The sequence below is a fragment of the Astatotilapia calliptera genome, chromosome 9 (assembly GCF_964374335.1).
Source record: "Astatotilapia calliptera chromosome 9, fAstCal68.1, whole genome shotgun sequence".
Lineage (NCBI taxonomy): Eukaryota > Metazoa > Chordata > Actinopteri > Cichliformes > Cichlidae > Astatotilapia > Astatotilapia calliptera.
In genome coordinates, this window is record NC_137430.1 from 16,364,910 (window position 1) to 16,392,717 (window position 27,808).

The window sequence follows — 27,808 nt, forward strand, 5'->3', positions numbered from 1 at the left end:
GGCTGAAGTTTTCTCTTTTGATATTAGCTGTTTAATTGTTTTTTCATTCATTATTAGTCCAGTCCTTGTACCTGACCATTTTCAGAGAACTGTTTTCTTAGTTTTGGTTTGTTGTTACTTGTTTGTTAAGCCAATTAAAAATGACCGATGATTCATTCAAGCATTAAAAGGGCACCTAACACAACTCAACTAGTTTTTAAAATGCGTACAGTTTGTTCTTAAGAAAATTTGAGCAAAGTGGCAGGACATTGCAGTCCCCCCCCCCAAAAAAAACACTACCTACAACAGATGAACGGTATCTTAAAGTAACTTCCTTCAGAAATAGTGGTGTCCAACAAAAACCTGTCACAGGACCTGACTTTTGCATCTGTACTTTCAACTGATCAATTAACTGTTTGCCAAAAACAAAGCAAACATGGTCTCAGTGGAAGGCTGGCTGACATTCCTAAGCAAAGGAAGCTTCCCAAACCACTCAGAGCATCCATGGGATGTACTGGAACAAGCCCAATCCACAATCACTAAGGTTCCACCAGTTAACCCACACCTGAATGTTCACATGTGGCCCTGTGTCCATACCTGACAAATCTAAAGTGTTTTGTCAGCACAAGGATGGCATAAGTTGAATTAGGCATGTGGCCGTGGTCTGCAATTCCTCTAGTGAGTAGCAAATTATTGTGGAGTGTAAAATTGTGAGTGCCACTCTAAACAAACCACATGTTAATTAGTGAATTATAAAGGTCCTGTTAAGAGGTGTTGTTGCCCTAGGACAGAGCCAGGTGTGTTCCCCTTATTTGCAGTCTCTCTGTTAAGCTGAGACTGTCAGCTGCTGGCTGAACAGTTGCTTCTTCTTTAATGTGCAAAAACAAGAGCGGCAGTAATTCTCTTCTCTAACCTTTGGCAAAAGACAGAATAAACACGTTTCCAAAAATCCAAACTGTTACTTTAACACTGACAAGAAAAACAAAACAAACAGACATCAAGTATATATATGCATATTTCATGGATCACATCACACCTGCACCTATTGTTCATCAATATAGCTGTAGCATTACACTGCACTGGCTCCATTCTATATCCCCAGTCTGTAATAAATGTTATAACATCTATAAAGATGTAAATATAAATTGTGCCAGTACTGCTACCAGCGAGCACAAATCTATAAAGTATCAGCAAATAGCCTAAACTGCATTCATAAAATATGACAGTAGGACAGGAAGGTGGTTTAGGAGGGCAGCACAAACACCAACAGGTTCCAGGAAAGAGAAGGAGAGAGGTGAAGAGAAAGGGGACTCATGCAAGAAAGAATTTGGGTGATATAAAGAAGACAGTTTTTAATCTTTACTTAATATCTGAACACCAAGGAGTTACATAAATAACCCGTTGTGTCCTTGACTGTGCTGTAAACACCTTTGGCATTCTGAAAATCACTTACCTTATTAAAATCACATCATAAATATATCCAGCTTGAACTGTGAGAGAAGTGAGAATAATTATTGCTGACACAACACCATGCAGAGTGTGCAGTGGATGATAAAGTGTGGCTAATACAAAATGGGGCTATAAATTACAGTGCAGGCCAACAAGCCTCACAGCAAGATCTCCTTCAGGTGGAGACACTTTGCTCAGTGTTGCCTTGGGAACTGGCTTGATCAAATTTCAACTTCAGTCCTGATTCAATGATGATTCACAATTTAATAAATAATGCCAGTGGTTATCTGCTGTACAGACTTATGGTGAAAAAACACTTCTAACAGATTTTGCATAATTTCATGCTTACACATTTGAGTCTATTTGGTATTTAAACCTGCATTGTCAGATGATGTTGTTTAGTTTAATGGCAAAAGAAGAAGTTCTACAGATAAGGTGAAGCATCATTATTTCTCCATCCGTTTTTTAGAGGCGTAAAAGCAAAGTAATGGTGAAAGGTCTTGTGCAAGCAGTGGAGAATAAGTGTCAGTAATGCAGCCACAATCTGATGGCTTACTGCACAAAGCAGTCTGCAAGACACAATCGTTGTCTGAGAAACACAGAGTCGCTACAACCTTTCTATCTGACTGGGTCTTTCTATACCAGAATTTCAAGGGAAAACTGTCTGTGTATCGAAAGCTGTTTGTACAAAACATTACCAATTACTCTTCCATGAAGCTGCTGCGTCCCCACACTGAAACTCTTATGCCTTGTTGATTCAAATCTTTGAAGACACACTTTAATCCATCTCTATGGCATCTTCAGGACAGTAGTGTTAAAAAGGAAGCCAATTTCTACCTCGCAGAGGCAATAACAGTTTTTACAGCTCCGGTGGAAATGAGAACAACTCAGTAATAACATATTGAAATATTAGGAAATTATTGTGGTGAATGCAATTTGGTGTTCCGGAAATTACCTTTACATGCAACCAATTTGTTGACCTCTTCAGAGGCAAAATCACATTTATGATCTGATCTGAAGTAGAGAAGATCTTGGTAGATGCATACAACAAAAAAAGCTCTGTTTGAAACTACTAAGCTGTCTTTGGTTGGGTTTGAAATGTGTTTGGGGTTTGTTTAAATGTAATGAAACATGTATCTCCATCAAGCTGCAAAATCCAGGGCCAAAACAATTGTGCCAAATATTCCTTGAATGGCTACTTGGCACCAAAATCCAGTCAATCCCCACATACTTACATGTCAAAAAGCCCAACTTCCATATAACTTCCATGGTCTGCCCTGTCATCAAAATATGGTCTTCTTTGGTTTCAAAAACATCCAAGGTGATGATGGCCAAAATGCCAAACTTGAGATTATAAAACAGTCACCTGAAGTAGTGGACAATGTCTTGGTGGCTACGTCCATCTTTTACATAAACTCATCAGGTCTTACTACATTATGACTAGGGATGGGTATCGAAACCCGGTTCTTGTTGAGAACCGGTTCCCACTGTTTCAATTCCTTGGAATTGTTTGCCAGTTTTGCAAACGATTCCCTTATCGATTCCAGTCGCCCCGAATGAAGTCACCACGTTGCGGAGCGTCATTTACCTGGCAGGAAACACGGCGCCTAAGCGGCTCAAACGCTTTGGTTATACTTTACGAGAACAGATGACAACAGGGCAACTTGCAATACTTGCAAAGTAGATATTTCATTTAAGGGAGGAAACACTACGAATATGCAAAAGCATTTGCTCACAAAACACACGATAACCTTAAATGAATGTCGTGTTTTTAATTCCGCTCCGGACTCGTGAATCTCAACCCAGCAGCAGCGGTAACATTTGCACGTCCTCTCCCGTTAATGCGGCAGGTAAATAATCAACTAACAGTGCATATTATGTTAGCGCGATCTGCCTTATTACAAAACCTGCCATTACTGTGCATTTAGGTGACCATGATGAGAGAGACAGACAGAGTCTGGCTCAGATGCTGGCAGTTCTCGCTGCAGTCTACCGGTAGCGTCTCCTTTCAGGCCAGGATAGACGAATGTCACCAAGCAGTGACTAAGTTTGTGGTAAAAGGCTTGCCACAGCAGATGCCCCCGATTTTCGGTAAGTGAATGTGTTTAATTGTAGGCAGGGACATTACTGGATATTCTTGTGTAATTGCTACAGAATAATTTATGTTATACTTTGTTATTGCTACAGAAGAATATTTATTTTATTATTTTACATTTACAATTTTTTTTCCTGGGGACCCTGTGACACCCCATTGAAGAGCCGTAGGCTGTGGATCTCTTAAGATCTCACTGTTGGGTTTGTAAGGCCATGTTACTCCTAAATTTCTATCTTGTTCAAAGAGAAGATGTAAAACAAAGTTCTAAGCTAATCGATATTAGTGTTCTCCTTTAAAAAAAAAAAGAAAAAAAGAATTGAATCGTTAAACAGAATCGAAAATGGAATCGGAATCGTGAAAATCTTATCAATTCCCATCCCTAATTATGACCACTGAAAGGTGACATGAGTAACACTTATTGTCTCTTTATCACGGCACCTGTTAGTAGGTGGGATATGTTAGGGAGAAAGTGAACATTTTGTCCTCGAAGCTGATGGGTTAGAAGCAGGGAAAATGAGCAGGCGTAGGGATTTAAGCAAGTTTGACAAAAAGCTAGATGACTGGATCAGAGCATCTAAAAACTGCTGCTCCTGTAGGTTGTTCCTGGTCTGTAATGTTCATTATCTATCAAAAATGGTCCAAGGAATGAACAGTTGCTGGTGAACCAGCGACAGGGTTAAGGCTGGCTGATGCACGAAGGCTGGCCTGTGCGGTCCAATCCAACCGACGAGCTACTTATACCGCTGAAAAGGTTACTGCTATTAAGCCATATGATGATGTCAATATTAATAGACGTTGCATTGGAATATTAGACGTGAAAGCATAGAAAAGATGGTGTTATTGAACACACTGTGGTAATTTGAATTTAAGATGAAACCAGAGAAACATAGCCTGGTTAAGAAATGGATGTACATAATTTGACACCACCCGCTGATTTCTTGAGTCCCGTTTCGAAGCCTACAGACAAACATTGTCGCTGGTGCCATCTTGGTTGTAAAGACATAACTGTACGTTCATTAGTTACCGACTTATGATTGACAGGTCCTTAACCAATGAGCCTGCACTATCTTTTTTTTTCATTTAATATGACCCAAACTGAGAAACTGAGCCCAAAAAGGAAAATGTTTACAGAGAATCAGAGATCTCTTTTCCCATAGACTTCAATAGGAGCTGTAATCTGTTAGCAACCACAGCTATCGCCATCTGGTGGCGTTCAGATAGAACGCAGGTTTAAGGCTCTCCTGCATTTGCTTTATTTTTCCAACCTGGAAGCTATGTCCATTTACTGTGTGTCTATGATAACAAAACACATCTGATTAGAGCAATAACAGTGAGCTGGTTTGTCATGATTAAACCCCCTACAGTCCTTTTAAATACGAACTACTGACTCATGACGTTTAAAACAAGAGCAATTACCCAAAACCCCATCTTCTCCTTTCAAAATCCATGCTTATGGACTTTCTAACAATTTATTTTTGAATGTGTAAATCAACTAACGAGGTAACCAAACTCACTCGATTCTCATACAACATTTAAATACCCCATTGATTATACCAACATGTGCAAGAACAAGCATCTGTGTGTAAGCAGAGTCATATAACTATTTTATTTGCACTCTCGCTATAAGCCTGAGTCTTCTGTTTAGCAAACAGTTTATGCTCCCTGCATGCAGCAGGGTGACAGGGCGATGTGTGCTTGGAACGTGAATCTAAACTAGAAACCAGTGCTGCGTTTTGCCCAAGGAAGAATATGTCTAGTAACAATGTAGAAAATAAAGGTAGAATATTCTCAGTATTCACGGGGAATTAAAGAGCCCCGCAAGAGGAAAACAGGGGAGAAAAGTTGATTTATTGCCTCGTGTAATATTTATCAAGCAGCTGTGCCTGGCAGAATGAAGGTTCTTGTTTAGTCAAGAAGGGAGTATAGAGAGAAAAGAAAAAGAGGAGTGCCTGAAGTATTTGATGCGAACATTATGAGTGAGGGGTACCAGCATTTTTATTATGAGACAAGGCAGAAAAGGCTTATATTAATAACCACCAATACACATTACTTACTGGAGCTTTTAACCTGCGAACTAACATGCACTTATTAGAGGGGTACAGCAAATTCGTCTTTATTTTTGAAGATAGCAGCAAGCTCTTTCAGCAGCAATAATGATGCCTATTTATCAAGTATGTGCTTTGTGAGAACAATGCAGGAAGTAACAGGTACCAAAAGGGATCACTGTTCAGGAGCAAAGTCAGCCAGTATGTTCGCATTACTTCTGGCCCATAAGCAAACACTGTTCAGACCTACAAGCAGGGAGGTGAACTGCACTTATGTGCTGCTGCATTGCAGTGCAGTGACCCAGTCCTCGTGTGTCACGTCTGCACTAACAGCAGAACAGCCAATTTAACTCCATGTACCCACTGAGCACTCTTCTAAATCAGTGTTTAATCACTAGAATGACAAGCTCAGCTAATTATTGCCCTCCCCCTAACTCTTTAACCACTCCACCTCACCCCACATCCTCTGCGCTCCCTTCCCCTGTCAACTCTTTCCACGGTGTGCTGCCTGCTCAAGTAGCCTAGTCAGGCAATGGTCGGCTATTTAAAGCTATATACTGTCAGCTAGAGCTGCGTTATACGAGTGTCCTCTTTTGGCCTGTTAATTATTACGATCATTCCGTACAGCCCGAAGACACAATTCGTTGCCTATTTGCGTTAGTGCGAATCACACAGCCTGTCTTTGCTGGGAGTGCGTGCTGCCAGTGAAAACGTGGTGAGGTCTGAGTGGACGCCTGCTGGAATTTGTCTTTGCACAGAAAATGGACTGAAACGATTTGAAACGTTCGCCTTGGAAGATCATCTTTTCAACAATAAAAAAAAAATAGATAAATAAAAATCAGAGATTCTTCACTGATTTACAAATCTTTTTGATGCCTCCTTTCACAAAGCATGAGGATGCTGCAGATAAGCAACCACGCAAAACCCAGAGTGTATTTGATTTTAGAAATTAACCCCAGAAAACGTCTTGCTTCCATGTTTATACATCTGTTTGCTCGCAGGAAATGAAAGCAGGGATTGGGGGAGACGATATTGACCAAGAGGTGCAGTTTTCACACTCCAAACAGTCATTACAGAGAGATTTATTTTATATTTCAAAGTGACATCTCAGACATACAAGAGAGCGCTTGTTAGGATTAAAATCTGCAATTAAATCTGGAACCAGAGGAGGGCACTAAAAGCAATGAATACAGCTGTTAAATACTCTGTATATGTGATTTACTGCAGTATAAAGAAGGAACAAAAACTAGAGGAAAAAATGCAGAATAAAAAGATTTGATTTAAAACTCGTATCAGCTGTTTTTCCTTCCAACATAAATAAAGCTTTGGCAGAAAATCTAGGTAGTATTCTCTCCCCCCGCCCACCCTTACCCACACTAAAGCTCGACAGACTGACACTGAATTAGACCTGAATATAATTTTGACAGGAGCCCTGTGGGTCACTCAGTCTGGTCTGGAGCCTGTGGTCAGCCACCGGGATGAGGAAAGCGCAGCCATGTGTGTACAGTCTAGCTTGGTCCTGACAAGACGGACAACAGTGCTCCCTATGGGCCCAATGGAGAAGGTCATTTTCCAAGGCTGCTCCCAGACAGGAGCGTTTGGAAACCAGGACTGCATTTTAATGGCTTAGAGGCATGTTACTTTCCTGGTCAGCATAGTTTAACCATAGAAACTTTTTTTTAAATGAGGGGGAAAGGTTGTTGTGGTGGAGAGAAATAGGGCCATTTTTTTATTTTTTGCTTTAGAAGCACACTGCCAGCAGTGCAATCTGCAGTCTGAAAGTATTAGCAGAGTGAAATGTTTTTCATTGTTTTGGCTGCACTCCAGCATGCTGGATTTCAAAAAAATGGGTTTAAAGTGCTGACATTATGTTTTAAGGGTGTCTGGTGGTGTTCACATCTATATATCGAGGCCAAAATAAGGCGCGCTTTCAGTTTGTACAGCATATACAAAAAGGGCTATCATTTTTTTGCAGTTAATTGGTCAGGGTATGTAAAATAAAGTTGAAAATAATGCTGAAAGTTGGAATCGCACCTACTTGACGAAACAAATACCAGCACACTGTGCTCTGTGTTATTAAAGTAGATTTTTTTGTCTGGAAGATCACAAACCCGTTTTATTTTATTTCCACAATCCAGCTCGTGGTTGCGACTGGCAACTCAATGAGCTGTGGCACTACTCCATCAGCATATTTGGGTTAACATCTGACAGCCTGGCAGCCAGGCAGTGCAGCTGTGCAAAACCATCAATACAGACGACACAGTCATAAAACACAGCCTCCTATAAAACACGGGGAATTGACAGAATTAGTCTGACTCCTGTGCACCAGGGGGAGAAAAAAAATCTCAAAATGAGAAGAGCAGGTGGTGCTGCAACATCGCCGAACCATTACATTTTTACATTTTAGCGGATTAGAAATTTGTCCTCCCCAGTTTGGTTGCTAAACATAGCGGGCAGGATGTAACCCAGGCTTACTATATACTTAATTGCAATTAAAGATGAATGTTGGGTTTCCCGAAATGACAAAGAGAAGTCTGGATATGTGTTCCGCATGTCTCCAGATGTCCTCGAGTCTACCGCTGCTTTCCTTCACCTGACCACAAATCTAATTGCAGATGTACAGCTGGCCAAAATCCAGAGCCTGAACTAATATGTACTGGCAGAGGAGCAGTGCCCCCGCCTTCGCCTCCGCCAGGCTTAATCCACCTACACCATGATGTACTGTACTGACCAAAAAATTAAGTGTTTATGATGGCCGAACATTAAAAGAGGTGAACACAGGAATACTGGACTGGCTTCAGCAGAGAGCGCTCAGCTTGTGGAAACAGAATATATGTCAGAGGAAGGTATTAACAGTCCTGACAAAACCACAAGCATCAAAGGGAGCAAAGGAAAGTGGAAGAAAAGAATATTTAGAGAGAGATGCTCACAGAGAAAGAGTGGAGAAAAAGTTGAACCAGGTGATGAAACCAAAAGCAAGCAGCACGCTTTAGATTTCCTTTGTGTGGAATCATTAGTAAAGCAGGCTGAATGGGCTTCGGTTTTCTAATCAGCTTTCTTTGACTTAGCGAGTGACTGGAGGAAAGCTCCAACGCAACAAGGAGCTTTCCACCTGGACAAGTGGCTCAAATTACGGGACTTTGTTTCTGCATTGCATGCCTTCTCATTGTGGGTTTTTACCTCATGGGATATGTCTCATTGCTCAGAAGGACATAGCAGATGTATAGTCACAGCCCATCAGCAGCAGTATGCTGACACAAAATATGTTTTACAAAATATCAGAAGACATGTGATGCAGTGCTCTTTAAGCACAGGCCTTCAGTGCATTTAATCATCCAACTATAGATTAAGTCTTCCTTTTGACACTAAAGTGAGCATAAAGTGAGCATGTACATGCAAATACACACATGCTTATACACACACAAACAAACACACAAACAAATTTGATCAAGAACTCACAACACACATAAATGCAAGGCAGCTGCTATAACAGCCAGCAGCAGCCTCAGCTAATAGGACAGAGCTTGACGCATCTGCATCTCCTGTGTTTCATCAAGGACACATTAAAAAAAACTCCAACTGTTTATCTTCCCTCCTCTTTCTGCCTTACTCTCCATTTCTCACACAGTTGAATCTTATCCAACTGCTCCTCCTCCTGCCCACCTTCACCTAAAAAATAAAACACATATGAGACTCACGTTTCAACTGCAGCTTATGTCCTTTCCAATAGGGACTCAAACAACTCAAACACATGAGGAAGTGAAAAAGGGCAGCTGATTGCGATAGGCTTCAAGAAGGAACCGTATTAAAGTGTGAGGAGTTTTGGCTAGATGAAGCACTGTCAGTTGTAATTGAGTGTTATCATGAATTATAAAGAAATATATATTCTAATCTCTACACGAAACTAAAGAAAATGTAAAAAAACATGGATGGATGACCAACTGTACACAGTCCACTGTATAATATAGCATGCAAGCAGCTAATAAAAAATGCATACTTGTGCTCCGGTCAGGGCACAAGTATGCATTGTGCCCTATGCCTATAGTATGATATTACAATTTGATAAGGACTCGTGAGACAGTGGGTTTGCTAAAAGAAATGTAGTCAGTACCAATATCACTAAAATTAAAGAATCAGGGCAGCACTATTGCAGCTGCTGCTTCACTAGTCGCTACCTTCAATGTGCAGTTTTGCTGTGCTCACAACCACCCTTCTTCTTCTCAACCATGTAAGGATAGATTAGAACACTTGTTGCCGTATGCTGCCTCCATCAGCTCCTGATTAATTACAGCTTATGCACATTTTCTGACTACGGCACTGAAAAAAGTTCCAACACATTTTGAGATTTTTGGTTTCAAAAGCTTCTGTTCATGACAATAAAAACTGCTTCAAATTGCACTTTATTGTGATTTGAAAATAGGATAGTAACTCAGCGGTTCAGTTTCTTTGGTAAGAGGATTATGTTTTTAATTTGCCAAAACTCACATATAATAACAGATGCACCTCACTAACCAAGCTAGCTACATAAGCTAGCTGCCAAGCACTAGTATTAGATGATAACACCCCAGCTCTCCCTATAAAACAAACATGGTGAGACAAAAAGAAAAGAAATGACACCCTGAACCCCTGAAATCCCACAGTTGAGGCTTCAAAACGCTACTCAACAAACCACTGTTTGTTGTCATTGAGACTTATAGCCATCTCTGATATGCAGTCTATGTTTAAATCAACAAAGCAAACTGTCCTGGAACCAGTTTGTATTATACTGTAAAACCCTCCAAGGTTCCCCATAAACTGATTCAACTTTCTAACTATGAAAGTTTAACTCTGAAACAGCTATTATTCTGCACATAGATCACAGAAGGTAACATGGGTTGAGGGTGAAATGTGGTACAATAAGCACTTAAATGCATCTAAGCAATCCACCAGTGGTAAACATTTTAAAAAATGAGGACCTGCGTTTGAGTGTTTCACTTACTAATAATGAAAGCAGCCGCTTTATCAGACCATGCAACTCCTGCAGTGATTAAACAGAGAAGGGAGAGCCAACTGCTGCGCCAGCTGTGACTCATAATCTCCCGAAACCAGTCACTCAACCAATGACGGCTTCAAGAGAAACACAAGCCACTTGGAAGAAATAGCCACGGGTGGTGGAGTGGCACCCCCAAATGAAAACAAAAGGGTGAGGGAGTCTTATTTAATTTATTTCAATTTGGTGAGCATGTGCAGAAAAAGCACAGGTATATGGAAAACAGTGGCATGCAGGTACAGGTACAAGTGAAGATTGAAGTAGACTGGAAAAAAACATCAACCTTGCATTTTAAATTTGTCCTCATTAGCAAGACAAATTGACTGACAGGTGTCTTTTAAGCCAGAGAGGTCGGCGTCTGCTCCTCTCACCTCAGACCACAGTAAAGTTTAAGTGCGGTGATGCAGATTCTTTGGAGGAGCTTATACTGTCATTACTGGGTTGTTTTGATTACAAGTCAGAGAGATGTCTTCATGTATGTCTAGCCAATCAAAGTGAAAATATATGTTGTTTACTGGATGTCAACAATGGATTTCTGATTTACAGAATGTCACCGAATGCACCATATGCCTTTATGTAGAAAGAAATTTACTTTAAATCTACATTTCTGCATATTTGAGATGACATTTTGAGAACTCTAAGGAATTTTATTTTGATTAGAGGGCGAGATGGTGGTTGGTGAAGTTTCTAACAATAACACTGAAGACATCTTTAATTTGGATAAACTGGAGGTAGCAATGATTTGGTAAAGACCGTCTCTGTATTTACTCTGATTGTGGCTGAAGGTCATGAGGAGTGTAGGAAGACTTGTTTAGTTTTCACAGAGTCTGGTTCCACAGGACTCATTTACACCGCGCATACACAAACACACAAATACCAAGAGACTAATTACATTTTCTGAGTTCTGTCAAATTATCAAACATCACAGTTTGTGAAACCAGAGTTTGACGAGTGCAAGAATTTCATAAAAGAGGAGGCAGACATCTCGTAAGAGGAGAGGTGGAGGAGTCTACTTTTATGTCAACACCAGCTGGTACACTGACACAAGAGTCATCGACATGCGCTGTTCACCAGATATAAAGTATCTAATGTTGAACTGCAGACCTTTTAACTTTAAGGAGTTTACCCTAAACAATATAACTTCCCCACCAGGCAAAAAGAACATACTACACCAGATCTACACAAACTTTTCAGGTGCCTACAAAGCTGCCCCAATGCACATTTCAACTTTCTTACCAATCTGAAAGTCTCATGCCTTTTACCCCAGTATCTGCAGACACAAGCCATCTATGAAAACAGTTCAGGTATTCGCTAAGGGAATCATCTCAGCACTGCAGGACTGCTTCAATGTCGCAGAATAGAGTAAATGTGCTGAGGGTGCAGATCTGGAGGAAAATACTTCAGCAGACCTCTCTTATACAAACCTTTGTGCTGTGAATGTCACTACAACAAAGACATTAGAATTGTTTCATAATCAGAAAAAAATGGCTCAATAGTGAAGTTGAAGCTCAACTTAAAGCACAGGGCTCTGCTTTTAAGGTAACCTGTGAAGAAAATCGATGGAGATTTTCTATCACTCAGTTCTGGCAAGTGCAGAGCACTTTGCTGTGGTCTGCTGGGAAAGCAGCATCGGTGCTGGTGACACCAACAGACTGAATAAACTGATTAGTAAGGCTGGCTCTGTGATGGCTGTAAGCTGGACACTTTCAAAGCTGTGGTGGAGAACAAACTGTTACCCATCATGGATAATCCTGACCACGCTCTGCACCACTTACTGGAAAGGCAGCAAAGCACAGTCTCTAACAGAGAATAATGCAATATATCTAACTGGCAACAGGTCATGTGACAGGATTTTACTGTAATTTAACAGTGTCAGAGTGGACCACTTCTACTATTTCTGTCAGGTGATTAAATCGAATTCTTCTAATTCAAAACAGTACAAGTAATCGAAAATGAGCAATAATAAAAACATAAATAACCATTCTCAGACAAATAAAAGAAGAAATTAAAGTGGCAAAGATCAGAATCAGTATCTTTACAGAAAAGCAGCTCCAAGTTTATAGTGTTTTAAGAGCCGATTTAAGTTTAGTTCATAATCTTTACGAGGGTGAAAAAAGAGCACAGAATCAAGTAGCCCGGCTTTAATTAAGCATGTTTTATGTGACTTCTTTAAAACTGGGTTTTATGGAAAGGTAATTATATATCAGCTACAAAGGGAATCACCTCAGCTTGTGGGTGCAGAGGGACGGGGTGGTGGATTTTAAATACAGTGTAAATACTGTATACACACACACACACACACACACACACACACATGCTGCCATGACGATACTGAGTGAAACAAAGAAATGATACACTTTTCCACTTTGCGAGCAATAAGTGTCAGAGAAAAACAGATGGAAACAGAAAAGGAAATTTTAAAAAAGACAAATAAGAGAAGATTCAAAGAGTGTCTCATATGAAATACAGAAACAGTCCCGAGGGAGATATCGATTCGGTTCTGTCCATTTCCTCAAACTGAGAGCTAAGCTCCAACTGAAAAACAAAAACAAACATACACTGGAACCAGTGGAGGAGAAAATGAGAATCAATGGCCATCTCAAATAAACCCAAGAAATCTTTAACACAAGACTCGAGCCTGCAAATTGAAGCTGCAGCACACTTACATGCAATACATTTCAAATATAGGAGGAAGATCATATTCTTTATTGTTCCTCTTCTTCATTACTTCCTGTTTTCCTTTAAGCTGTGCAGCATGTGTCTCTTATGTTTGGATGTGGGATTCTCTAGTGCGGGGATGTCAAACTTATCTTACGTCACGGGCCAAGTATAGCCCACCCACATTCAAGTGAAACTCCCCTTTCTATCACAGTAAAGTTTCACTTCACATTTAATCCTACAAATATCTTTATATAAGAAAAAGAAGTGCAATTATAAGATTTTGTTGTTTTTCTACACGATAGAAAAAATGCTGGTGCAGTAAATGAAAGAAATCTGCCATACCACACATTTACATATCGAGGTAATACCTAAAGAAATCCATTGCTGGAACCTACCATCTTGCACTGCTGGTGCAAAGTCGGGATCATATGCTGGCCAGAGCATTTTTACCATATCCTGTAATTTTTCACAGTCTCCCCACATTTTAAGGGGGAGATCTACCCACTGACCAGGTGCCTTTGTTTCCTTATCAATACAGCCACATACACCATTTGTAATGGTTTAACTGCTGTAGAAAGTTCAATGTTGTTCCGCCTGGTTTCATAAAGTCGATCGCACCAACATACAAGTGGCTGTAATTGTGCAGATGAGTAATAATCAATTAAATAAAGGAAGGGCCCTACCCCCGTCCCCCTCAGGCAGCTGAAAGGTAGAGAATTTCACCTTTGGTTTCTTATTATTCCAAATGAATCATGAGATGTTTTTATCCCAGTCTCAACATTGTTCTTTGGGTATTTCTGTAGGTGATGTTGAGAAAAGATATAATAATTTGGGGAGAATGTTCATTTAAACTGATCTGATTCAGCTGCAAAAGTCCAGAGGGAGCAAGCTCCACCTTGCCATAGGTTTCCAAAAATCCCATCACAACAGGTTAACTTGAGTCTGGGTCAGGTAGTGTGACCAAAACATCATCTGCATATAAACTGACCTTTTAATCATTTACTACAATATAAATACAGTTTAGTGTACCTTCCTGGCGTACTGGTTGGGCTAGTTGTTTAATAAATAACTTAAAAAGATTTGGGCTGAGTGGACAGCCTTGCCAACAGCACATCCCTGGTATAAGGTGAAGGAACTGAACTTTGTTCAATAATATGTAGTGTTCTTTTTTATCGTAGTGGGCTTGTCCATTTTTATATAAAGCCATGATCCAGGAAGTTATTATACTGTCCATTCTTTTTGCTACAATGGAGGTGTATAATTTATAATCTACGTTCAGGACACTGATGGGTCTATATGATTTACATTCAAGTCTATTCTTCCCTTCTTTTGGTATAACTGATACAAAAGCTTCCTTCCAGGACTGGGATGGTGGGTGGGGGCAGTTCCTCCTAACAAAATATAATTAAAACAATTTTCTAAAATAAACAGTAATGTTTCCCCTTAGATTTGTACCATTCCGGTGGCAGCCCGTCTACGTCATGAGACTTATTGGCGTTCAGTCTAGAAATGGCCTTACCTATACTTATGAAATACCCTACTGAGTGAGGGCAAGTCTAAAGAGTTTAAAAAGTCAACAATTGTGTGTTTGGTGGCCTGTGCTTTGGGGGAGTAAAGGGATCTATAAGACTTTTAAAAAGCTATTTGGATACCATCCAGGTTATTAACATATTATATACATATTATAACAAAAAATTTTTTAAACAAATCAGAGACGTTTAAGCAGAAGGTCCACGTTACTTTGAGAAGGATTCTCCTTAGGTTTTTTTCCTCAGTGGGTTCTCTGTGTGTTAGAAGTATTATTTGTCAGTATGTCTGCATAGACCTCCTCGTGTCCCTGCTCTGTCTTGTGTGTTTTCTTCCCTATAATACTTTTTAGATGAAAAGGGTGAAGAGGATGTCATACTGGATGGGAGTTGTCAGATTTTGTCAGAGTTGTACCCAAGGTGGCCCTGCGGCCTTCAATTTTTCCCATCAGCTTTTGTTTTTTTTGTTTTTTTTTTAAAACACCTCCTGAAAGCCTCATTAAAGCACACAGCATTTATTAAGTCTACAGCTACAATGGCATGCTATTTTGATTATCAATCTGCTCATTAATTTGAGAATTTTGAGTTATGAAACACATTAAGTTCCTCAGAGGCTAAGATGACCACATCAAAGATTCAGTGTTAAATGACATTTAAATGCTTACTCTGAATGATGGCACAAAAAAGAAAAGAAAAAAACACCTCAAAAGAAAAATAAGACAACCAGAACAGAGACAGAAGATCACCTGCATACAGAGGAGTTTCAAGTACGCAAGACTGCTTCAAAAGGAAAAGAGGATTCAGTTTCTGTTGTTTTGCACCTTGTATAAAACACACTGTCTGTCTCCCTCTTCACCTCATGGACCGGGTGCTTTTCATTATGCTAACTTATGCTTCCTTGTGTCATTTTGCATTCCGAGACCATGAAATCCTTCCCAACATGAAGGATCTTTAAATGCACCATGAAGAAAAAAAAAGAGAGAGAGTGAGAGTGCGGTGATGCAGAAATGTTACACCTCCACAAGTGGCACACAGTTTGACATGTGTGGTGAACACAAATGTGCTACCACATTTTGGTAAATTTTATTATTTTTAAGAAAAACATATGTCAGCAATTAAGACAATTATTATTTTACATTCATTACGTGTAGTCCATAACAATTGAGGAGAGTAAAAGTGAGAAATAATAAGCGGAACTGTTGACACTGTAGTCGTTCGCCCGCGGTTGCCTAGAGCGGACCAACTTCCTGTCCTCTCAGATGCAATTTGGGAAAAGACACGAGTGCTCCTGTGATTCTTTCTCTGAGACTCTACCTTTATTTTTACAATCGTCGAGGGCAGATCCAGTGATACCAGAACCACGACACAATCGTGACAAGGCCGTTACTCCAGCCAAGCCAGCGAGTAGGTGTCCAGGTAGTGAGGTGAAAAGGGGACCTTTGCCTCGACGTGGAACCGTACTGCAGTGAGGGGAGTGTGACGCATCCTAGTCACTATCGAGCTGAAGGATAATCAGAAATACATACAACATGTCGACCGAGAGAAAGGAACTCGCCTGGAATATCAGGAGACGCTTGTTTTCACTCCAAGGTCAAGACCTCTTCGAACTCGCTAAGAGCCTTGCATCAGAAAACAAAGACACTACACAGCTCAGTCAGGAGGATAAAGAAGGTTGTATGGACTATATCACCTCCTACATGCAGTCAAATACACTATTGCAACTTGAAGATGAGGGCATGAGTCATTTGTTGACGCTGAATGATTTGATTAATCTAGTCATCCAAGGAAGTAATCCTGCCGTGCAAACAGCTGGTGAGAATGAAGTACATGCCATGCCCAGTCCACAACCATCCAATACCGTGCTAGACCCACAACCGCCGGAAGATCCACCAGATATATCACCAAACCCCTATGCAAACGCAGAAATACAACAGTTAGAGGAGTTGAGGAAAGCGTATGAGACACTGGGTGAGAGGCTAAGACTATGTGGAACTGTAAGGGCCCAGTCACCTGCTTTAGCACGCCAGCAGAGCAATTTGCAACCACAACCAATCATACAGATTAGCCCTAAGCAGCCAGTCACTGTAAGAGACTTTTCGTACTTGCCACGCAGAGAATTCAAAGTGTTTGGAGGACAGATTGGAGACAACAGTTCCGAAATCAGCTACAACAGTCTCACCAAGCAGATTAATGAAGGAGTTAAAGAAGGATTTGTGGAGGCTGAAATTGTTCGAGGTGTGTTGAGAATTGTGAAGCCTGGCACTTTCCGGGACATGTTAATGCTCAAAGATGACCTGTCTCTCCATGAACTTCAGGGCTTTCTGAGGTCTCATCTCGGAGAAAAAGCGACAACTGAAATGCTCCAGGAGTTAATGTGTGCTAGACAAAGTGAACAAGAGACGCCCCAGCAGTTTCTGTATCGCATGATTGGACTTAAACAGAAGCTTATTTTTCAGTCGAAGCAGGCCAACACTGAGATCTCCTATGACCCAAGAACCGTCCAGGAAGTTTTCCTCCACACAATCTATCAAGGCCTGGGGGCTAAGTACGCAGACTTGCGACAAAGACTAAGACCTCTCACCTCAAACAACAATGTCACTGACGAAGAGATTCTTAGTGAGGTCACAAAGATTATCAGTGATGAAAATGAACACCAGCGAAGGTTAGGCCAAGTCGCCCGCCAAAAGAGTGCACAAGCCCAAAGTGCTGGGGTCGAAGCAAACGACAAGATAGCCAAAGAGCAATCCTCACCAACAATCAAACAACTTGCCGCCCAAGTAGAGACTCTAACTAACATGGTCGCCAGCCTAATTAAACAACACGAGGCAAAGCCTTTCCAGCTGTCCCCACAACCACCTCCCAACCCGCTTTTCCAAACCCCAGCCAACCCCAACAGACCTCCTCAAAAGAAAGCGTTCCTTTGTCCAAAGTGTACTGAACAGAACTTGCAGGACTGTAGTCATTGCTTTGTATGCTGCGAGTCAGGACACTGAGCGGTGGGATGTTTAAAGCGGACCAAAACTCAGGGAAACTGGAATCGGTCTCTGTCGAGGGACAGCCAGAGGCCGGCGCAGAGTCACAGTCCCAGCCAGTAAGGTCTTCCTCTGCACAGCTTACTACTGAGTGTGCAAGACGTCGCAGTAAGCTAAAAAGAAGGCAGCCAAAGCGAGACCAGAGAAAGCAACAGGTAACCTCTTGCCAAAGTTTAACACCAAACAGCTGTAAAGTCCCCCTAGTTGGAAAGAAAAGCCTCCTCAAGTGTTTGATTGGTGGCTATCCAGTGACAGTGTTATTTGATTCTGGCTCACAAGTGAGTTTAGTGGATAGACAGTGGGTTCAGCGGTTTATTCCTAACTATCAGGTGAGACCCCTCCAAGAGCTGTTAAATGATGGACTTGAAGTTTATGCGGTTAACGGACAAGCAGTTCCTTATGATGGGTGGGTTGAACTTACAGTCACTCTTGCTGGTCACGAAGATCCCAATCTTACTGTGCAAGCCCCTTTCCTTGTCAGTAAGCTGTCACTCCCTCAGCCCCTCCTGGGAGCGAACGTGCTTGGCGCCATTATCCAAACACAAGAGTCAGACCGAGAGGCCAGTGCTTTATTATATAGTCTCCTACGCAAAGCTTTTGGTACAGACGAAGAGCAAGTGATGGCTATGGTAAACTTCATACAAGTACCACAAAGAGCAGAATGTGACCCAGCCACAGTGAGAATTGGGAAGAGCAATGTGACCATTCCTGCTGGAAAAGCAGTCCAAGTGTGGTGCAGAGTACCCCAAAGTTTTGACATTTGTGACCCCCTGGTGCTGTACGAACCCGACGAGAACACTGCCTTGAGACACCTGAGTGTTGGGGAAGGGCTCCTTGAGATCAACAACCCTCAAAGGCCATTTGTTAAGGTCCCCATCTCTAACCACTCCAAACACGAAATAATTCTACCGAAGAGAACAGCCCTGGGTACTATTCAACATGTCGCTAAAGTTATTGAGGCAGACCGACCCACAAACACATCAGAGCTGACTCAACCCACACAGAGCCCCATCACCATAGCTGAGGTGAGCGCAGCCACTCCTGTTTCTGAACTGTCCACTGAGTCATGGCTACCCCCAGTTGATCTTAGCCACCTGAGTCCAGACCAACAGAAGTCAGTTGAAAAGGTGTCCCAGGCTTCTACCTTTCTACCTTTAAAAACCACCACCAGCCAAATGGCTGGTAGGCTTTTAGCTAGGCTTTAGCTTCAGCCAAGTGGAAGCTAAATTGGCTAGTCATTCATATGTAAATTAGGTTGTTAGCTGGGAATTCTGGAGGGAGGGGAGTGGGAAGTTCACAGCTTTTAGCAGCTCCCCCACCCCCTCATCCACACACCCCCACTCCCCTCCCTCCAGAATTCCCAGCTAACAACCTAATATACATATGAATGACTAGCCAATTTAGCTTCCACTTGGCTGAAGCTAAAGCTTAGCTAAAAGCCATTTGGCTGCTCTCCGGGTTTTAAAGGTAGAAAAAGCCAAATGGCAGTCCGTGGTGATGTAAGTGTAAGGGAAGAGTGTGAGGCGTTCTCTCGTAGCAGCACAGACATAGGCTGTATCCCTTCACTACAAATGGAAATCAGGCTCAAAGATGATACACCAGTCCAGAGGGCCTATGCTTCTATCCCTAAACCCCTTTACAGGGAAGTGAAGGAGTATATTCAAGAGCTGATTGTCAAGGGATGGGTAGTGAAGTCACAGTCGCCGTATGCTGCTCCAGTCATTTGCGTAAGAAAGAAGGATGGGTCTTTACGTTTGTGCATCGATTATCGTCTCTTAAACAACAAGACTGTGCCAGACAGACACCCACTCCCCCGGATCCAGGATCTCACAGACTCGCTAGGTGGTTACAGCTGGTTCTCGATCCTGGATCAGGGTAAAGCTTATCATCAAGGTTTCATCGCAGAAGGCTCAAGGTACCTGACGGCATTCACTACCCCGTGGGGCCTCTATGAATGGGTGAGGATACCCTTTGGACTGTCTAATGCCCCAGCAGCCTTCCAACGGAGCATGGAAGAAATGCTTGACACCCTCAGAGACGAGTGCTGTATCCCTTACCTTGACGACGTGCTTTGTTTTTCCAAGTCGTTTGACGAACATGTCCAAGTGCTACAGAAAGTCCTCCAAGCCCTACAACGGCATGGTGTAAAGCTAAAACCTGAGAAGTGTGAGCTGTTCCGTAAAGAGGTTCGCTATGTCGGCCGATTGGTATCTGCAGATGGAGTAAAGGTGGACCCCAAAGATACCGAGGCAGTACAGGCACTCAAACACAAAAGGCCACAGACCGTCGGAGAAGTCAGGCAGCTTTTGGGATTCCTAAGCTACTATCGGACGTATGTGCAGGACTTCTCCCGCATAGCCAAACCGTTGTATGACTTGCTCCAAGTCCCGTCCAACACACTGCCACCAAAGCCAACTAGAGGCAGAGCAAAACACACTCAGCAGCCTTCTCGAGCCCTGATACAGTGGAACAAAGAACACCAAGAGATCCTTGAGCGCTTGATCGACATGCTCACTCAGCCACCAGTGTTAGCGTACCCTGATTTCACCCGCCCTTTTATATTGCACACGGACGCATCCCAGAGGGGCCTTGGTGCCGTCCTATATCAGAACCAACAAGGCAAGATGAGAGTGATTGGGTATGGGTCTCGCACGCTCACACCTGCTGAACAAAACTACCACTTGCACAGCGGAAAACTAGAGTTTCTCGCCCTCAAGTGGGCAGTTTGTGACAAGTTTAAGGATTACCTCTACTATGCTCCACATTTCACCATTTTTACAGATAACAATCCCTTGACATATGTCCTCAGCACAGCAAAACTCAACGCAGTTGGACACCGTTGGGTCGGACAATTGGCAGATTTCCACTTCGACATCAAATACCGGCCGGGAAAAGTAAACATTGATGCAGATGTGCTGTCACGTTGCCCACTTGACATTGAGAGGTTCATGGGAGAGTGCTCAGAGGAACTGTCGGAGGAAGCCGTATGTGCGGTTTGGGAAGGGAGCAGAAGAGCGAAGCAAGGAGATGTAGCATGGATTGCAGCCCTTAACCTCACTGCACCAAACCTACCCATCAAAGAACCCCTACAGTCAATCAGTCATGACCAACTTGTACAATCGCAGAGAGCAGATCCAGCAATCAGAAAAGTCATTGACATGGTAGAGAAGGACATAAGACCAACAGAAGATGACAAGGCTGACACTAACACAAAGAGACTGTTGAGAGAGTGGAGTCGGCTGCACATGGAGAATGACCTTCTCTATAGAAAGACTACAGGACGCAAGCAGCTGGTCCTACCTACTCTCTACAGACAGGTAGCTCTCACACACCTCCACAACAACATGGGCCATGTCGGCGTGGAGAAAGCCTTGAACCTGGCTCGAGAGCGGTTCTATTGGCCTTTCATGAAGAGAGAAATTGAAGAGTACGTCACAAGGAAGTGTCAGTGCATCAAGCAGAAGAAGCCAACGACACACGAGAGAGCACCCATGGGTAGCATAACATCCAGCTCCCCTCTTGAGCTTGTTTGCATTGACTTCCTGCACTTAGAGTCTTGTAAAGGTGGGTTTGAATATATACTGGTTGTTGTAGACCATTTTACCAGGTTCGCACAAGCGTATCCCACCAAGAATAAGGCCGCAAAGACCGCGGCAGACCGCCTCTTCAATGACTACATTCCCAAATTTGGCTACCCCTCCAAGCTCCACCACGACCAGGGTCGCGAGTTCGAGAATAAGTTATTCAAGTCCCTAAGAGAACTCGCAGGCGTTGGTCACTCAAGGACATCCCCCTACCATCCCCAATGCAACCCTACTGAAAGACTGAATCGCACCCTGTTACAGATGCTGCGTACACTGGGAGAAAAGGAGAAACAAAATTGGAAGGAACATCTACCCCATGTTATCCATGCTTACAATTGTACCAAGCATGAATCGACTGGCTTCTCTCCGTACTACCTCTTGTATGGTCGACACCCTCGTCTTCCAGTAGACCTTCTCTTTGGTCTCATGGCAGAAAACAACACTGAGACACCACATGGGTATGCAGAAAGATGGAAAGGGAAGATGACAGAAGCATACCGCATTGCAAATGCAAACAGTCAACAGTCAAGTTCCAAAGGCAAAGCAAACTATGACAAAAGATGCAAAGGAGTAATGCTACAGGCAGGAGACAGAGTACTGGTACGAAACCTGAGTGAAAGGTGGGGCCCTGGCAAACTGAGACCCTACTGGGAGCAAACGGTCTACATTGTGAGGGAGCAAGTGGGCGACAACCCCGTCTACAAAGTGAGTCCAGAGGCGGGAGGCCGTCCTGTTCACACCTTGCACAGGAACTTGTTGTTACAAGTAAATGACTTGCCAGTGGACATTATCCAAAGTCAGGCTACAAGACCACACAAGAGAAACAAGAAGTCCACCGGAAGACCAATGACACCAGAGCCGAACCCTGACACAACTGACTCGGAAGAGGGTGAGCCATTGTACTGGCTTGGTGTACCCAGATACCCTCGAGGGGGCCATTCTCCAGTCACACCAGTTCCAAGTGGAGCGCAACGGAGCTCCGGTCCAAGTGAACTAGGACAAGTCTTAAGGGCTCGTGTCCAACCTAGAAAAAAAAGTGCCATGGTTCCGGAAGAGGATCTAATTGTGTTAAGAGACCCAGACCTACCTCAACTAAGTGACAATCAGGAGATGCCTCAGGTTCAAGAAGAAGTTGACGTCACTGAGTCCAGTCCTGATCCAGTAGAGGTTCCTGACCCAGAGCCGGAACCCAGGGTGGAGCCAGGGGATGACATCCATCCAGAGCCACCATCTCATCCTAGGCAGTCCAGCAGGCAGAGACGTCCCACCACATTCTTCACCTACCCATCCTTGGGTCAACCAGCCTATCAGGCTCATCCTGCGGTGAACACCATCAACGTCCAGCCTTCGCCATATCCTTCCCTCTACTACCCTCTTCTCTACTCCCAACCCCCCTACCCCTCTCCCCTCACCCTTAGCCCTTACTTACCTGTTTCATATGTTGTTCCTTGCTATTGAATCGAACAGAAATCTCAGGAAGAAGAATGCCTGAAGTCTAAGGACACCTGGGCAAGAGGAATATTCCAGGGACTTCTGTAAATAATAATAATAATGGATTGGATTTATATAGCGCTTTTCAAGGCACCCAAAGCGCTTTACAATGCCACTATTCATTCACTCTCACATTCACACACTGGTGGAGGCAAGCTACGGTTGTAGCCACAGCTGCCCTGGGGCAGACTGACAGAAGCGAGGCTGCCATATCGCGCCATCGGCCCCTCTGGCCAACACCAGTAGGCAAGTAGGGTAAAGTGTCTTGCCCAAGGACACAACGACCAGGACAGAGAGCCCAGGGATCGAACCGGCGACCTTCCGGTTACAGATGCGATTCCCAACCCCTTGAGCCACGGTCGCCCCGTAAAGAGACTTTGTTAGTTTAAAGGGTTTTTTTTATAATTCAAGTTAAGTGTCAGGAGCCACTTTTGCTGTTGGGGAGCGTGTGGTGAACACAAATGTGCTACCACATTTTGGTAAATTTTATTATTTTTAAGAAAAACATATGTCAGCAATTAAGACAATTATTATTTTACATTCATTACGTGTAGTCCATAACAATTGAGGAGAGTAAAAGTGAGAAATAATAAGCGGAACTGTTGACACTGTAGTCGTTCGCCCGCGGTTGCCTAGAGCGGACCAACTTCCTGTCCTCTCAGATGCAATTCGGGAAAAGACACGAGTGCTCCTGTGATTCTTTCTCTGAGACTCTACCTTTATTTTTACAGGTCAGTATCGTCTTAAAAATACAGTGTATGAGGGTTTTGTGCCTTGTTCTACTTCGGTGTTTACTGAGAGTTATGTTGACACCGCCGATGTAACCTTAAGTGGGGTTTAGTTGAAAAGTACTGAAGCGCGGCACCGCAGCGGTGGTAAAGCCGAGCCGCGCAGCCCCAGGTCTCGCAAGAGTTACCGCGAGTTATCGCGAGAGTTCGCCAGCCCGCGGGATGTATTTAAACTTGGTAAACTCCATTTAACAAGCAAATATGTGTGTGTGGTGCTCCAATTTAACTGTAAAGGCCCTGACATCAGATTATTCGAGATTAAAATATCTTATATATACTTTATGGTTCAAGTGATGTGGAAATGTTAAGAATAAGCTAAGAATGAATGTACATTTATGTTGTTACATTGCAAAGTAATACATTCAGGTGTGTTTTGTCTAATCTAGTAAGATTTATGCACTTATATCAGATTTGTGGATAAGCTATTTTGAGTTTGCCCTATATGTGAGAAAGAGCAATAAGACGTTTAAGGCATTATATGCTATCTGCACTGCTGATTTAAATGAGTGAAGGAATAGTGTGGTTAACAGTGTAGACTGGAGAAATGTAATGACCATAGATGCATATATTTGCCAAATGCCTTTTATTTACCTTTTACAGTTATTGAGCATATCTGACAAGTGAAAGCACTGGATGTAAATTATATTTGTTGATCTGAAATAAGAGATGCAATTCGGGAAAAGACACGAGTGCTCCTGTGATTCTTTCTCTGAGACTCTACCTTTATTTTTACAGATTTGTATTCTTTTTGTTATTGTGGTCTTCACATCTGGGACCCGTAACACATGCATAAGGCTGATGCTGTTTAAGCATGCATTTTTTCCATTTGGCAGTTTCAGCTGCTCTATCCTTGCACCATCCTCACGAGAAAAAGATGTAATCCCACAAAGGACTTCTCGCTTTCTTAAATCCTTACCTCCCAAAAAAAGATCCATTTTCTCTGAAGATGTGGTAACTAACTGGGTATTTGCTGCTTAGTAACCCTGCAAACAGCACAAACCACTGAGTAGACCTGTGATAGAAGATAAATGAGTCTGGTGTCTCTTAGCCTTGGTGTAAAGAAGAGTTGGACTGGGGTGATAACAGATTGTGAATTATTCAGCCCATCTAAAACACATAAAGGACCTTGCTAAGTATCTACTGAGGTAGCAAAACATCCACAGATAGCTGCATAGAGGATATACTACTGAATGGAAAATGGGACTGAATCAGACACTGACACTGAATAGATGAGCCAATCTCAAAAAGGGAGAGATAGGAACCAAGAAGCGAGATAAGACCATCATTCTGTTGGAACCAACTATTTTGCTCTGACTCAAAACAGCACTTGACATTTTGCCAGCAGCAGAAGCAATCATAGCAGACCGCAGGAGAAATATTCAAGTTATTGCTCTGAATCAGTCTTAGTCTTCTTGCAGATAACCCGCGAGTTTATCTTGGTGGGAAAATGAGCAGGTTTATCCAGAGAAAGACAAAGATAAGCAGTGGTCCGTTCACCTCCATTTGAACCTTGGCTAGCTGAAGCTCAGACACCACATGCTGGCGCTCTCTCTCTCAGACACACACACACGCCAGGTTACTTGCAGGCAAGGTGACACCTATCTACTCAGTCAGCCGGAAACGCTAAAGGGGCGTAAGAGCTATGAAAGGAAATGTGCCACAAGTAGCTAGGATGGATTTGTTTTTCACCATCTCATCAGCCAGTCCTGTTGGCTCAGCAGCTCCAAGGGGATGAACAGCGGCTGATTTGTCACACTCGGGGGAAATCAGAACCTACCTCCAAAAAGACGCCGTAAACTGGCATCCGTTAGAGATGCTTGTTCTCCAGGGACTCGGCTGATGCACAGCAAATTTCATTAGACATTTCAGTTTTCTAATTTTCTGATTTCTAGTGTGTTTTATTTTTAAGTTAACAGATCATAGACATGATTGGCTACCATGGTGCAACTAAATGATGCCGATTAAACAAACACAGTATTGTGCAGCCCCATTTCTAACACTTAAAAAAGACCTGCAATCCATCCAAAAATTACAACCAGTAAAGGAAATAATTAAACAAGCACCAACTGATTAAATGTTGTAAATAAAAACATTGGTGAAGTTGCAGGTAAGATGCTATTTTCTATAAGAGCATAAGATGAGCCATATATCAGAAAAATGTGTCTGTACACAGAGAGCAAGACAGTGTATGCATAAGCACGCCCATGTATAATTGCTGTGGTCAGGGGGCTTATATTTCCTTCTGCTAATTAAGTTTAATTATATTAATGTCGTGTACTTAGAGCCATATTAAAATCTAATTAGAAATTAGAGTCTGTGGCACCTGTACAGCCCCTGAACACAGGTAAGCAAATTAAGTAGGTACTGATCTGAAGTCAGCACGCAGACTGTGCCATTCAAACAATGGGAAGCTTGCTTTGCTATTTGAGATATGAGTCAATGGCATTTTATTTATTTATTTATTTTTATATGATTAAAAGACAGAACACTCTGACCTGTCACACAGAAGTGGGTGGCATTATTAAAACAGTTACCGCACAACAGTGAGGTCACAGCAATTAGCAGCTCTGATCAACTAAAGAAACATTAAATGCTATAGTGCTCCTGATGTAGCCAGGGTGAAAAATCTATGCAGAAAACATATTCAGGTGCTTTTCTTTTCTGAAGTCTAAAACAAAGTTAAAAGAAATAAATTACAATAACCAGAGCAGTGTAATGTCACCCTGGCAGATCGTGAAATGTGAAATAATCACAAAATGATGCTGATGTAACACCGGCCAATGTGGCTTCAGAAAAAAAACATGGGGTCAGAAGGATTTGTCCTTCCTGCTTGCTGCACACAAACACATAAAGTACAACACGCTGCTGACGAGACCAGCACACACACACACACACACACAAAGCACTTTCACATCAAAAACAATCCACATCAATGTGAGTCAGACAAATAACCCACACCAGTAACACAACACAGCTAATACCCACCAAAGAGGAACCGCAGCCAAGAAAACACAACTGCCACAACAACAGCTAGGCTGAAATTAAACTACGCAAAGACCTACTTTACTGGCTGCTGCACAGGTTATATACTGTAAGTGTTAAAAATAATTTTAAAGCGGTGCCTAAAAGTGGATTATGGCACAGAAAAAACACCTTAGACACTGAGAAGAAAAGAATAAGGCATGTCTGTTAAACACAATGGAACCATTCAGCCGCCCAAAAACCTCAAAGCTGCGTTCGACCAGTTACGCAATTTCTGGATTTTTCCTCAGCAGACACAAGTCGGGGTCATTAGTTCAGTCTGGGGAAACCTGCTTCATTAGAGAAACATTAATAAAACAACACTCTGCTGCATTTAGAGGACGACAGTGTAATAGATGTGGGTGTAAACTTAAATCCGAGTCGAAGCTGTGAAAGGAAAAGACCTCAGGCCTTAAAGTCGATGTCAGAAGGCTCATCTGCCCCCCCAGTTCTAGTGCAGCTTTAATAGAGGAGATGGCAGTGCAGCCCAGAGGGACTGTCCTGCAACAGAGGGCAATATCCTCTCTTACTGCATGCGCTCTGAAATCCAATTACACCAATTTATTGATCCTCGTGAATAAGGAGCCACTTGGACCAAACAAACCTGGCTGTCTTTCATCTTGGCTCAAAAATAATACATTTTGAAGCTGTCCTTTTATATATCTACAAAGCTCATCTTTATCCTCTTGCCTCTCTCCACACAGGCAGCCAGGAGGATGAAATAGAGGTCATTCTGTCCCCGACAGAGCGACAGCCTCCCAGTGTGACTCCTGTGAACCTGTCCCTACCTGTCAACCACATCAACTGGAGCTAAAAAGAAACCACTGACTAAGAAATGAGAAGAAAGATGCCAAAGCCTTTGCTTGTATGGCACATAGCATTTGACCTAATGGTTGGAAATGCCAAAAAAATAAGAAACAAAATAAAAATTCCCTCTTACACAGAAGCTCAATGTGTTTAATGCGCAATAATAACAGCTGCACAATAAAACAGGAGCACATGGTTTGAATAAAGCTTCAAACAATCACAAGATCTCTAATAAAAAGACGTCAGTAGTTACTGCTCACTTCTCTGAACACAACTTCATTACTTAACCATTCACAATTTT

At 42.4% G+C, this 27,808-nt stretch overlaps 1 protein-coding gene and 1 long non-coding RNA gene across 4 annotated transcripts in view; one reads left to right on the forward strand and one right to left on the reverse strand.

Annotated features, from left to right (window-relative positions):
- myripb (myosin VIIA and Rab interacting protein b) overlaps nt 1-27,808 on the reverse strand; it is a 131,590-nt gene that overhangs the window by 88,319 nt on the left and 15,463 nt on the right. The gene's annotated exons all lie outside the window — the stretch shown is intronic.
- LOC145431105 (uncharacterized) lies at nt 23,518-27,646 on the forward strand. The gene is made up of 2 exons (XR_013911458.1): nt 23,518-23,622; nt 27,405-27,646. It is a non-coding gene; the product is annotated as an uncharacterized LOC145431105 (long non-coding RNA).